At 44.1% G+C, this 12,056-nt stretch overlaps 1 protein-coding gene across 6 annotated transcripts in view; it reads right to left on the reverse strand.

Annotated features, from left to right (window-relative positions):
* The window catches only part of TNPO1 (transportin 1), a 179,205-nt gene that overhangs the window by 149,246 nt on the left and 17,903 nt on the right, over positions 1-12,056 (reverse strand). The gene's annotated exons all lie outside the window — the stretch shown is intronic.

Below are 12,056 nucleotides of genomic sequence, written 5' to 3' on the forward strand. Positions count from 1 at the left end.
GAAGTCACTTAAGCAAGCCAATGAGAGATGGGGGGGGGGTTTTTCTAACCAGCACCCCCTCTCAGAGGTAGGTGTATATTGCTGCTCAATGATCCACAAATGGAGCCAGATGGCTTAGGGTCCTAAGGCTTTTCACATAAGAATAAGTTAGGTATCCCACACCACCCAAACAGCCAGAGGAGGAACAGGTGATAGTGGTATCCACTTTATAACTTTTAGCCCATTGATTAGAGCATTCATCTGGGATGTGGAAGACCCAGGTTCAGTTCCTCCCTCAGGCAACATGGGGAGGATTTGAACAAAGCAAGGTCTAACTCTAACCACTGAGCTGTTGGGTTTTTCTGATGGGGAGAGGGTTCCCTCCATCTCTCCTGTTGAAGTTCCCACTGTAACTAGAAAATGACATTCATCTGATGAAGTGGGTATTCACCCACAAAAGCTTATGCTCCAATATGTCTGTTAGTCTATAAGGTGCCACAGCATTCTTTGCTGCTTTTACAGATCCAGACTAACACGGCTACCCCTTTGATACTAGAAAATGAAAGAGTCATTGGAGCAGAAGAATTAGTCCTAGGTCTCCCTCCTCCCAAATAGATGCTTTAACCACTGGACTGTAGAATCATTCTTGCTCTCCGGCCCACTGACTTCCATTATTGATGCAATCTTCAATTTTAGCAGCCTTTCACAGGCAAATTATTCCTCTCCCCCCTCCAGAAACTCCTCTTCTAATTTTATTTCCACAAAATTGAGCCATAATAAGATATTTTAGTGTACTACATCACTGAAATGGGAAACCTTCGGTTCAGTTCTAGTCAGTTTTAGTTTACTTCTAGTCAGCTAAACTTTTCCCCCCAGAGCACAGGAACACTTATTTGTTATATATATTTTAGTAATCAGGTGTCAAACACCTAGCCCACAGGCAAGATCTAGCCCATTTTATGTATTTATGTAGCCCATTCAAATTCTGAAGACTCATAGGCTATGACTACACTAGCACTTTTGTCGCTTGGGGTGTGAAAAAAACACATGCTGAATGACGTAAGTTACACCGAAAGAAGCGCCAGTATGGAAAGCACTGTTAGATGGAGACACTCTTGTTGGGGCCAATTTAATTATGTCAATGGGAGAGCTCTCTCCTGTCAGTATAGAGCGGCTACATAGGAGATCTTACAGCAGCACAGGCATAAGCTCTCTAGCGTAGACAGAGCCTAAAACACTAGTTCTCAACCTGCGGCCTCCAGGCCACTTGTGGCCCAATTTGCACAAAGATGCAGCCCATGTGACATCCTCAGGGCCATATATGTAGTATTGGATGTGGCCACATAACACATTGTGGGCCACATATGCAGCCCACAATGGTAAATAGGTTGAGAACCACTGGCCTAACGGTTGGTCTTCACTACTGGGGAGATCAATGCTGCTGCAATTGATGCAGCAGGTGTCGATTTAGTGGGTCTAGTGAAGACCAGCTAAATCGACAGCCGCGCACTCTCCAATCAATTCCAGTAGTCCAGCTCCCCAAGAAGAGTAAGGTAAGTCAACCTGAGAGTGTCTCCCGTCAATGCAGCACAGGGAAGACGTCGGGGTAAGTCGACCTAAGCTTTTTAACTTAAGTAGCGTAACTTACGTCAACTTACTCCAGTAGTGAAGACAAGCCCTAAGTGTATGTCTTCTCTACAGGAATTATATTGGCATAACTGCAGAGCTGCAGCATGCTAGCATAACCCCGTAAAATAGATACAGCCTACACTGGTGAGAGGGGATATTCCATTGCTGTAGGAACACCACCTCCCCAAGTAATAGTAGCAAGACCAGAAACATAGATCAGCATAGTTATGTCAGGGTAGTGGAGTTTTCACATCCCTGAGTGATGTAGCTACGTTGACCTAAATTTTCAGTGTCAGTCAAGCATGATCTTTCATTTAAAAAAAAAAATGTTTGAGGCCTTAACTACTCCTGGGGGAATCCTGTGCTACTGTGTGTGTGCAGAATTCATGTCCCCCCACAGATTTCTTTGCTTCCTTGCACAAAAATGACTTTCTGACGAAGAAGCAAAGGGAGGCAAAAGCAGTCATGTGCCCCTCTCCAGCAAAGCGGGCACCTTGTTTTGAACACCTGGAGCAGCCAGTGGGGAGGTAAATCACTGCAGAGCTGGGGACATCCTGGCTGGTGGCTCCTACTCCACGCCAGGCCCAGCTGCTAGTCCCAGTTGTGCAGTGAAGAATGGTACTCCCTCTTCCCCAGCAAGGTGAGGCTGGGGCTGGTCAGACCCATCCCCAAAAACCTTCCCAGTTGCAGGAAACTCCGCAACCCCCCCACTTCCTGCATCCTAATACCCCTGTCCGCCCAACCCCTGTGCATCTCAACCCCCCATACCCAGAACCCTCCACTTAGCCTCACTCTCCCCACATCCAGAACCCTCTCCCAAGCCTCCTGCATCTGCACGTCCAACCTTGCTGCCCACCCCCTGCATCCGGCAGCACCCAGACCCACCTGCTGAGCCTCACACCCTGCACCCAGAGACCCCGACACCTGAACCCCCACCCAGGCTAGCCTCACCTCCTGTACCCAGACCCTCCTGCTAAGCCCCACTTCACATCCAAACCCCTCCCCTGCACCTAGACCAGTCCCCACTGAGCCCCCCACACTCAGACCCCCACCCTGACAAGCCCCACCCACCCCACACCTGGACTATCACTATAAGCCCCCTGCAACAGAGCCCCATCCCACTGAATCCCAATCAGCTCCACCTGGGCCCCACCCCACCAAGCCCCACTCCTTCAGCACCTGGACCACTCTGCTGAGCCCCATCTCCCCACACTCAGACTCTGCCATGCTGAGCCCCAACCACCTTCACTGGGACACCCCCGCCCCCCCGGCAAAGTCCCATTGCCCCTACACCTGGAACCCCCCGAACCACAGGCGCCGACTTCCCAATGTGCCAGGGAGTGCTCAACCCCTGGCTCTGCCCCAGCCCCTGCCCCCACTCCACCCCATCCCCCCCAAGGTACCACCCCTGCCCTGCCTCTTCTCCGCCGTCCCCGAGCACACCCTGCCCTCACTCCTCCTCCCCAGAGCCTCCTGCACACCATGAAAGACCTGACAGGCGCAGGGAGGAAGGAGGCGCTGATCAGTGAGGTGGGAGGTGCTGTAGGGAAGGTGGAAGCTGATAGGAGGGCTACAGAGGAGCACCTACGGAGTCAGCACCTATGCCCCCAATGATCCCCCCCCACATCTGGTCCCCCACTGAGCCACCCACACCCAGATTGCCCCACCCAGAACCCTCTCACCCCACACCAAGCCCCTCCACACTTGGATCCTGCTGGGCGGAGCCTGCCTGCTCATGCCTAGTGCAGACAGACAAGGCCCCGGGGTGTTTCCGGGGCAGGCCCAGCCCTTGCGCTGTGTCAGGGTTGGGTGCAGCTTCATGTGTCCGGGGAGAGCTGCAGGGTGATCTCCCACTTCCGTACAGCTAGTGGCCTGTGCTCCCCACTGCATGTTGGAACTTCCAAATTTATTGACAATTAAAATTTACAGAATTTTAATATTTATTTTTTTGGCACAGAATTCCCTGAGGATTACTTAATGACAGTCATCCAAAGGAGAAGTGAGTGTAACTGATTCAGAGTGGTCTTCCTGAAACAACAGGTAGCCTAGCACAAAGGCAATGAGTGGTGTGAATGACCCCAACCCCTTCTAATGACACTGAACTGTTAATTTTAAATCTTAACTGTGAGATTTTATGCCTTCGTTAAGTATTTCACAATTGATCACTGTGTAATATGAAGTGGTGAGAGTGAAACCCACAAGAGGGGATGAGAACTAGGACTTGATGCATGGGAGGAAATGCAGATGAAGAGAGGAGAGAAACAGAAGAGGATGGAGATGGACAAGAAACATAGGACAGAAATAGCAGTAGTGCTAAAGATGAGAATATTTTCCCACTGAATGATACAGAATGCGACTTAAATGACCATTTGTGAACAAAATCACAAAAAAATAGATGGCACTGTCATAGCCAAAGTTCTCAACATTGGGCTTAAGAGAAATGTTGAACACATGTTGTGTACTCTGAAGCCTATTTCTATAGCCTTGAACAAAATGCAGGGAAATAGCTGTTTTGTTGCTGACACTGTTGAAATTTGGAAGGAACTGAGTGAGATCTTAAAAAGAGAAATATGCAATGACCGAGTTAAATTACAAAAATGAATGGGACAAGCACTATCTCCAGCTCATTTTCTTGCAGATATTCTCAATACTCGGTACCAGGGTCAAACCTTAACTGCTGAAGAAGAGGAGTTGCACGGCTATGACATCCACATCCAGCAATCACCCCTCCATAATGTCAGCTATAATAAACTTCAGAGCTAAGGGTGAACCATTCAAGAAATATATGTTTGCTGATGATGTTTTAAAGATGTTTAAAGTCACACCAGTGAACTGGTGGAAGTTACTTAAGCACTTGGATTCAGAGACTGTTGAAGTGATAATCTTGCTTTTAACAGCAGTAGCTTCTTCTGCTGATGTAGAAAGAATATCTTCTTCCTTTGGACTAATCCATTCCAAATTGAAAAATCATCTGGGACCTGAAAAAGCAGGAAAGCTTGTTTTTCTTTTCACCTTCATTTTCCTGTTTATTCATAATCTGCAAGACGACTGAGTTAGCTGCGGAAGCCAATATTTTAAGTTTCTCACGTTGACCTGGCTGACATAGTGAATTTAATTTTTGGTTTTTAAAAAAAATAAAATAAAAATCATTAACTATTTTAGTTAAACAATTTTAACAAAAACAAATGTTTAAAAAACTTGAATGTTTAACTAAATTCAGAAATTCATATGCTTGTTTTGTTAAAATATGTTTGCTGTTGAAGAAAAAGTCCATAATACATAACGTTTTAGTTAAATAAAACAATTTAAATGTCTGTCTGGTGATGTCTTCCATCTAATACAGCATGGCAAGAAAATCCTCCAAATATTAATGATTAACCTGTTGAACTGGAGATAGTTCACCTCCCACTAACTTCATAAATATCTGCTTCAATTACCTTTGGTAAATGAAATAACCAAACAATCATTCATTTTCTGATATAGCTGTAAAACTAATCTGAAAAGTTTTCAAAATAAAGTACTTAAAAAATGTATAGTGTGTACCTTCTAAAAATGAAACCTACATCTATCTCTGAGTTGTGAAGAATATGTATTAAGGTTATAACAACCAGCACAAATGCACTTTTATGTAGAAATCCATGATTAAATCGAGTCTTCCTGACTAGTGATTTAAATCATGGTTTAAATCAAATCCATCCTGCCATATCCTACTTTTGATCTTGTTGCGGACCTCCCAGTGACATCAGTAGGAGTTCTGCTGAGGACCAAGGGTCCTAAATTTATAATTAAAATGGAAATCAGCCTTTTGAAAAATGGGTTTGACATCCCCAATCCAATAATGCTGAACAAACAACGTTTACTGTTACCACTATGAAAGGAGCTTTCCCACATGATCTGAGGGTGTTAATGTTAGTGATAGTGAGCAAAAAACAGAACAATTATGCCAGGATATTTAAATTAAAAGGGTAACAATTTATTATTGTTTTGAATGCAATAAAATGGTTATGTTTGGAGTCCTGTATACCAGTATACAGAGTACCACACCTTTACATTCATCATTATGTAAAAGGATGCCACTTTTTAGATCCAAGTGTCTCTAGGGCTCGAAAGGTATACTAGTGACCTACTGTCAAGAGGCTGATATGAATGTTAAAGCATTTCCCTATATTATAAGGATATAGCTCCAAATGCTAGGAAGGAGGAGAAGGAATTGGGATTTCTGACAGAGTGCTTTACTTACAATTTGCTTTAGGATTCCCTTTAAAATATAAGCCTCAAGCCAGGAGGTGTTTGATAAATGTGCAGATTCCTGTACAACTCCAGCAAATGGAAGGAAGCTCACTTCTTTGCTGCTTCATGCATAATGGTGGAGTCTCCACTACTCTGATACCTAGACAGGTGCTGCAGATTAATAAGGGGGTAAATAATCTACCTCTCCCTACCTGCTTTGGGTTGAAGGGAAGTGCTAAAAGACCGTGACTAATCTGTGACTAATTAGAGTACCCATTTTTATACTGTTCAGAACTTTCCCAGGTAGCAACACAAAGGGACATAATTGTTTGTTTCAGTACTGCCCACAGCTTTCTGAATAGCTGTAGTGAAATTGAACAGATTCTTGTTTATTTCATTCTTCTAGTAAAAGCTATGAGCAACAGAACAGCTGGGCACTGGAGCACTCATCAACTCAGAATCACAGATACTGTCTGTGGGATATGAAAATATGCATCCTGCAGGTCAAAAGCTAATCTTGAATCTGAAGGGAGAGGTTATTGGAAGCAAATGTTACCATCATGCACCTGTAATGGCATATATATTTGTTGTCTTCTCAGGTCTAGGATTGGATGAAGAACAATTTTTTCTTTGAGACAAAGAAACATCACAAGTAGATGCCTCTTTTCTCTACTCCCAGAGGTATCTCTTCTATGACTCATAATCAAAATGGAGAAGCCACTTCTTTTAGTAGGCTTTGTGAGAAGGGCTTCTGAAGGAGGACAAGGAAAGAGTGTTGGTAGGGGCTAAGCAGTGAAACTGAATGGCATAGTCCTGCATATCTACTTCATCACCCATCTGTCCATTGTTATGACAGACCAAATCTGATGGAAAGGGGCAAGGCAATATTCAAATTAGGTATCACCTATTGGGAGATTACAGTGTGGGTCTCAACCCTCATGTCAAAAATGCTGCCTGGAAGCAGATATGAACACACCTTTGGTCAAGAAAGGAAACAGTTTCTTCTGGAATATTTGGCTTCTTCCTAGGTTGGTATTCAGAAGATCTATTCTGGGAGTAGGTAGGCATCTTCTGCCTAGACTGCCCTTGATATTTAAAGGGCTTGCCGTTCAGGGCTGATGTGTATATGGCCAAAGAGCATAGTGTAGTCCAGAAATCTCTGGAGGTAATTCAAGGTGTTGGTACTTTCACTGAACAGTTACGTTCCCTCAAAGGGCAAGACCTCAGTAGTGTTTTGCACCTCTTCATGGATGCCTTAAGCTTCTGGTCATGAAGCTACAAGCAGCACATGGTCACAGCATTGGCCATTGATCTGGCTGCTGTGTCCAAAGTGTCCATGGCTGTTTGTAGTGACATTTTGGCTACTAGCTGGCCTTCCTTAATGATGTATTTCAGCTCCTTATGGCAACTTGTGGAAGTTCATATATGAAAAGAGACACCTGTCTCATGGGAGGTAATTATGTTTTGCAAGGAGAACCTAGTAACTAGAGGTTCACAACTGTAGTGATACTGAGAAACAGGCCTTTCTCCCAAATAACTCCAGTTTCTTGGGGGGTCTTTAGCTTTGGGAGTGCTCTTTGCCTGCTTAGATTATTTATGCACAGCAGAGACAGGTGTGTTTAGTAGCCAAGGAACCCTAGATTGATGGGTGCACCTAGACTGATGGGTGCACATAACCTTGTTAAATCCCTTAAGGGGTACCCGGTAATGTTTCTCTGTTCTGTTGGCCATAGGCAGTAGAGTATCTGGTGTCTGCCAAAGGGTCTTAGCTGGATCTAGAATGCCATCACTGATAGGTAGGGCTTTCCTATCAGGAGCAAATGAGTGCAGAATATCAAAAAGCTAGTGAACTTTTCCCTCTGACAGAGGTCTCAATATCAAGAGTCTCAGAAATTATGAAGAACACTCCTGAAATGTTTTGAAATCAGGCCGCAGTAATAGGATTGAAGAAATGGCTTTGTCCAAGAAGGAAGATGAGCAGTCCCTAGCAGGGAAAAAAATGTCGTTTCTGAGGTTCTGGGGCCTGTTCCTCCTCAGCCACTTGCTCATCTCTGTCAGCTGACAGGGGTCTAGGCAAAGATACAGTGAGAGACTCAGATCTCTCTTTCATGGAGTGGTAGGGAGGAAATTAAATCCTGCAAGCCAGGAATGCAGGTCCCCAGGATGCCCAATAGGGCCATGATGACACATAGTACTGGTAAGACTGGTTCACCTGTGGCTGACCAGGTCATTGCACTGCCTGTGAAGGATATGTAGGAGCTCTAAAGAAAGAGCCTCTAGTCCTCTCCTGATCTGAGCGGAGATGGTTTCATGCTGGATGTGGAAGATAAAGTGTGCCCCAGTGAAGGTGATGAAGAGTAGACATCATCAAGCAGTTGTGCCCAACGGTTCAAAAGTATGCACCAGTGCTGATTGTTAATGCCTCAGTATAGAGGATATCACCCCTCCTTATGAGAAGACAGGTACTGGTGCCAGAAGCAGGGTTGAGTTTTACCAGACTGTCATTCTGGGACTTTTAGGGGGAGCCGGAACACTATTCTGGTACTATTACTTAAGACAGGAAGGCTAGGGGATAGAGGGGGAGTCACAGGCTGTATGGATCACACCTCCCCCCAAGGTAAAATCTATGTAAAATCGGAATAATCCCGTAGTGTAGACGTACCCTTAGAGAGGAGTACTGGCCTTCTCTGCAGGGGTAGCTGGTGCTAGGTTGGACTCTAGTGCTGAATCTCTGCCTGACTCTAATGATCTTTTGTTGACACTGATCGAGTAGATTGAGTACCCGCTGGCAGGGGCACCCACAGAAGAGGACTTAGGTATTCAATCCATTGTTGAAGACAGTCCTCTCTCTTTGGGGTCTGAAGTCATCCACATAGACTGTCCAAGAAGATAACGGTTCAGACAGGACTTCAGTGGACGTCTGTCCCTGGACTTCTGTGTCCTGGCAGAAAAAGATCTGCATGCTGAACACCGATCTGGAATGTGGCTCTTACCGACGCAGAATAACCAGCAGCTGTGTCTGTCGGTCAGAGGAATTAAACCATCACAGGATGGGCACTGTTTAAAGCCTGAAGGCTTTGAGTCCACCATTTAGTACAGAAAAAGGCACTGAGTGCCAAAGGAAAAAGTCACTTTTTTTTTTAAACTGTTTGATTGGAAAAAATAAGAAATCAAGAACAACAGAGTAAAGGAAAGGAATTTATCCCTAAATAGCTAAGTCAAAGGATAAAAAATTCTAAGGGGTAGCAAGCAAACACTGCTAGTTCCATCTTGCTGCCATGAGCATAAGAGGGAACTGAAGAAGAGTTGCAGCACTTTGCTCTTTATGACCTCAAGTGAAGGGAAGGGCACAAGGATATGTACCAGCACAGGCATGGCCCTAACTGACACTGTTATTCAAAAGATTCAAATCTTGTGCACGAGGCAGATGCACACCTAGAGCAGGATCCATAATGACGCACTTAAAGAAGAAATATGTTTCCTTCCAATCTGTATAATCAATATTTTAGATGCTGAATAATAGTATAACATGAAGTAATGCAAACATTTAATATAAAAACCAGGATAAAAACAGTATTATCCAAGTACAGAGGGCAGCATGAATAATATATAAAAGTGTACAGTGTAAAATAAAATATGTTCTCATGAGAAATTAAAACATATTAAATATTCAATGAGAATATTTCCTGTTTTCAGTTTCTCTACTGAAAGGAATGACAAAATCTGAGTGCCTAATTTGACTGATGAGGAAAACAGCACACCCTCAATCATAATGATTATTTCAATTAACAGACATGCTGAATATCTAATAGAAAATGGACATTTTATGCGTATTTCCATCAAAAGCATTTCAAGCATTCTTCATCAACGTTTTCCCATTCCAATGATACTCTCACACGCTAAAATTGCTGTAGGAAGTGACATCTGAACATCAGAGTTAGGAGAAATCTAGCACAATTAAGTAATTTATTCAAGTTGTTACAATAAAAACAGCAAACAGGAGCTGCAAAAAGCTAAGGGAAAATTACTACAGAGACCTGTGAAGATCTACCATATATACTTGATCATAAGCTGGTTTGTTTATAAACCAACCCCCTCAAGATAGATAAGTAAAAATGGATTTTTTTATAACTCGTTCATAAGCCGACCCTATAATTCAGGAATCAGCAAACTTTGGCTCCCGGGCCATCAGAATAAGCTGCTAGTGGGCCATCCCCAGGCATGGAGATAAACCTAAGTAAACAAAGTGTCCCGGCACGCCCACTGCTTACCCTGACGGGCCAGGACAGCAACTAGTGGGGAAATTTTGTGGGGGAAGAAGCTGGAAGTGAGGGGAGTAACCCTGTGACCACCCCCCACATGATCCCGTCCCTAGCCCGGGACCCCCACACTCTCCCCATCCCATCCCTTCCCACCTTATCTGGGGAGGATGCCTCTGGCCTAGCTGGAGCTGCTCTGGCAGGCTGGGCAGCGTGGCCGCAGCCTGCTCTGGTGGGCTGTGCCAGGCAGCACGGCCGCAATGTGCTCCAGTGGGCCAAGCGGTGCAGCCACAGCCTGTTCTGGGGGGCAGGGCCGAGTGGCACAGCTACAAGCTGCCAGCCCCGGAACTACAGCTGCTTCAGAGGCTGGGAGGAGAGCAACATGGCTAAAGAAGAGAGACTCTAGCTCCACCTCTTCCCTTTGGGCTCCACTGCCTCTCCTTGCTCCCTCTGTTGGGGGGAAGAAGCTGGAAGTGAGTGTCCCACCTCTCCCTCCTTATACCCATTCATAAGCCAACCCCCTTCTCTGGTCCTTCCCTTTTTTACTACAAAAATTTGGTTTATGAACAAATATATACGGTATGTTAGTAGAATTGCATAGAATTTCCTCTGAAGATAACAGGCCCCAGAGACCACTGGATAATTCTAGTGGAATACATTTACATACAGTATTTGGTAAGACACAAATCTGTGTGGGAAGTAATAATAATTAAAAAAAAAATACCCTGTGATGTTAGAATTCCTATTGCAAAAAACAAACAAACAAAAAACATAAATGGATTTGAAGAAACTTGGGCATTGTCTGTGTTGTTTTTTTGCATTAGAAGAGCAACACCAACATAAGTGTACCAGTGAAAACTCTTATAGATGTGTTGCACCAGTGTAAAAAGTTATTTTTATTGTTACAATTTACCTTGATCCAAGTCCTTTTTATACCAGGGTATCTATACTATTATTAACTATTATTATCCTTGTATTACTGTAGTGCCTAGAAGCCTTAGTCATGGACCAGGACTCCATTATATTAGGATCTTGCACCAACACAATTAGATCCCTGTTTCTACACCAGTGCAAAAAAGCCCTAAAAACTCAACGTGCAGACAAACTGGGAGCTGATGCAGCTTCAGCTAAACTGGACAGAGCTCCCCAGTGCTACCCATCCAGTTAGCAATTATTTTAGTTTAAAGATAACATTTAATTACATGGAATACACCTCTTACAAAATGAATCAGGGATTCTCAAATAGGGACCTATTAAGGGAATTCACTGTCATCCCAACTTTGAACTGTGAGTTTTCATTATTTTCTGTTAGACTCTTAAAGATTTTAATATAGTTTTTGTTGGGTTTATGAATATTATTCACTATACAAAGCATTCTATTGTGTATTTATTTTGTTCAGTTATGAATTAGTTCTTAGTCCAAACTCCAGAACTAAGAAGAGTGCCACGAAAAGTAACTAATAATGAAACAGACAGAAACTGAATATGCAGAGGACTGTAAAAAAGTAATTGTTTCCCTGCCCCCAAAATAAATGGAGCTCAACGAATGGATAAATAAGTGTTTGTAAATAAACAGAAATACTAATTTAATATAGTTGTTTTCACTATTTACATAGTGAATGTTTAACAGTTTACTGCAAAGCCTATTTCAATGTCTGTTTGAAGTAGAGACAATGTGTAATTGTTGATAGTGGAGGGGCACTTGACTGCCCCATGCTTCACCTCTGCTGCCCACCCATAAGTCCTTTGCATGCTCCCCTACTTGTTACCTTCTCCCCCAGCTTCCCCTGTTGCTGTCCCCTCCCTGCTTTGCCCCTTTGCCCCCCCCAGCCCCGCTGCTCCTCCATAAACCCCTAGTGGGGCATGTCCTGCTTCCGGCACTGTGCGGAGAACCAGTCCCTGGCAGGAGTGATAAGCACATGTGCAGCTTGGCCATTAGGCTCATTTCTTCCCTGCTGA

Source organism: Chelonoidis abingdonii, chromosome 6 (assembly GCF_003597395.2).
Source record: "Chelonoidis abingdonii isolate Lonesome George chromosome 6, CheloAbing_2.0, whole genome shotgun sequence".
NCBI classification, from domain to species: domain Eukaryota; kingdom Metazoa; phylum Chordata; order Testudines; family Testudinidae; genus Chelonoidis; species Chelonoidis abingdonii.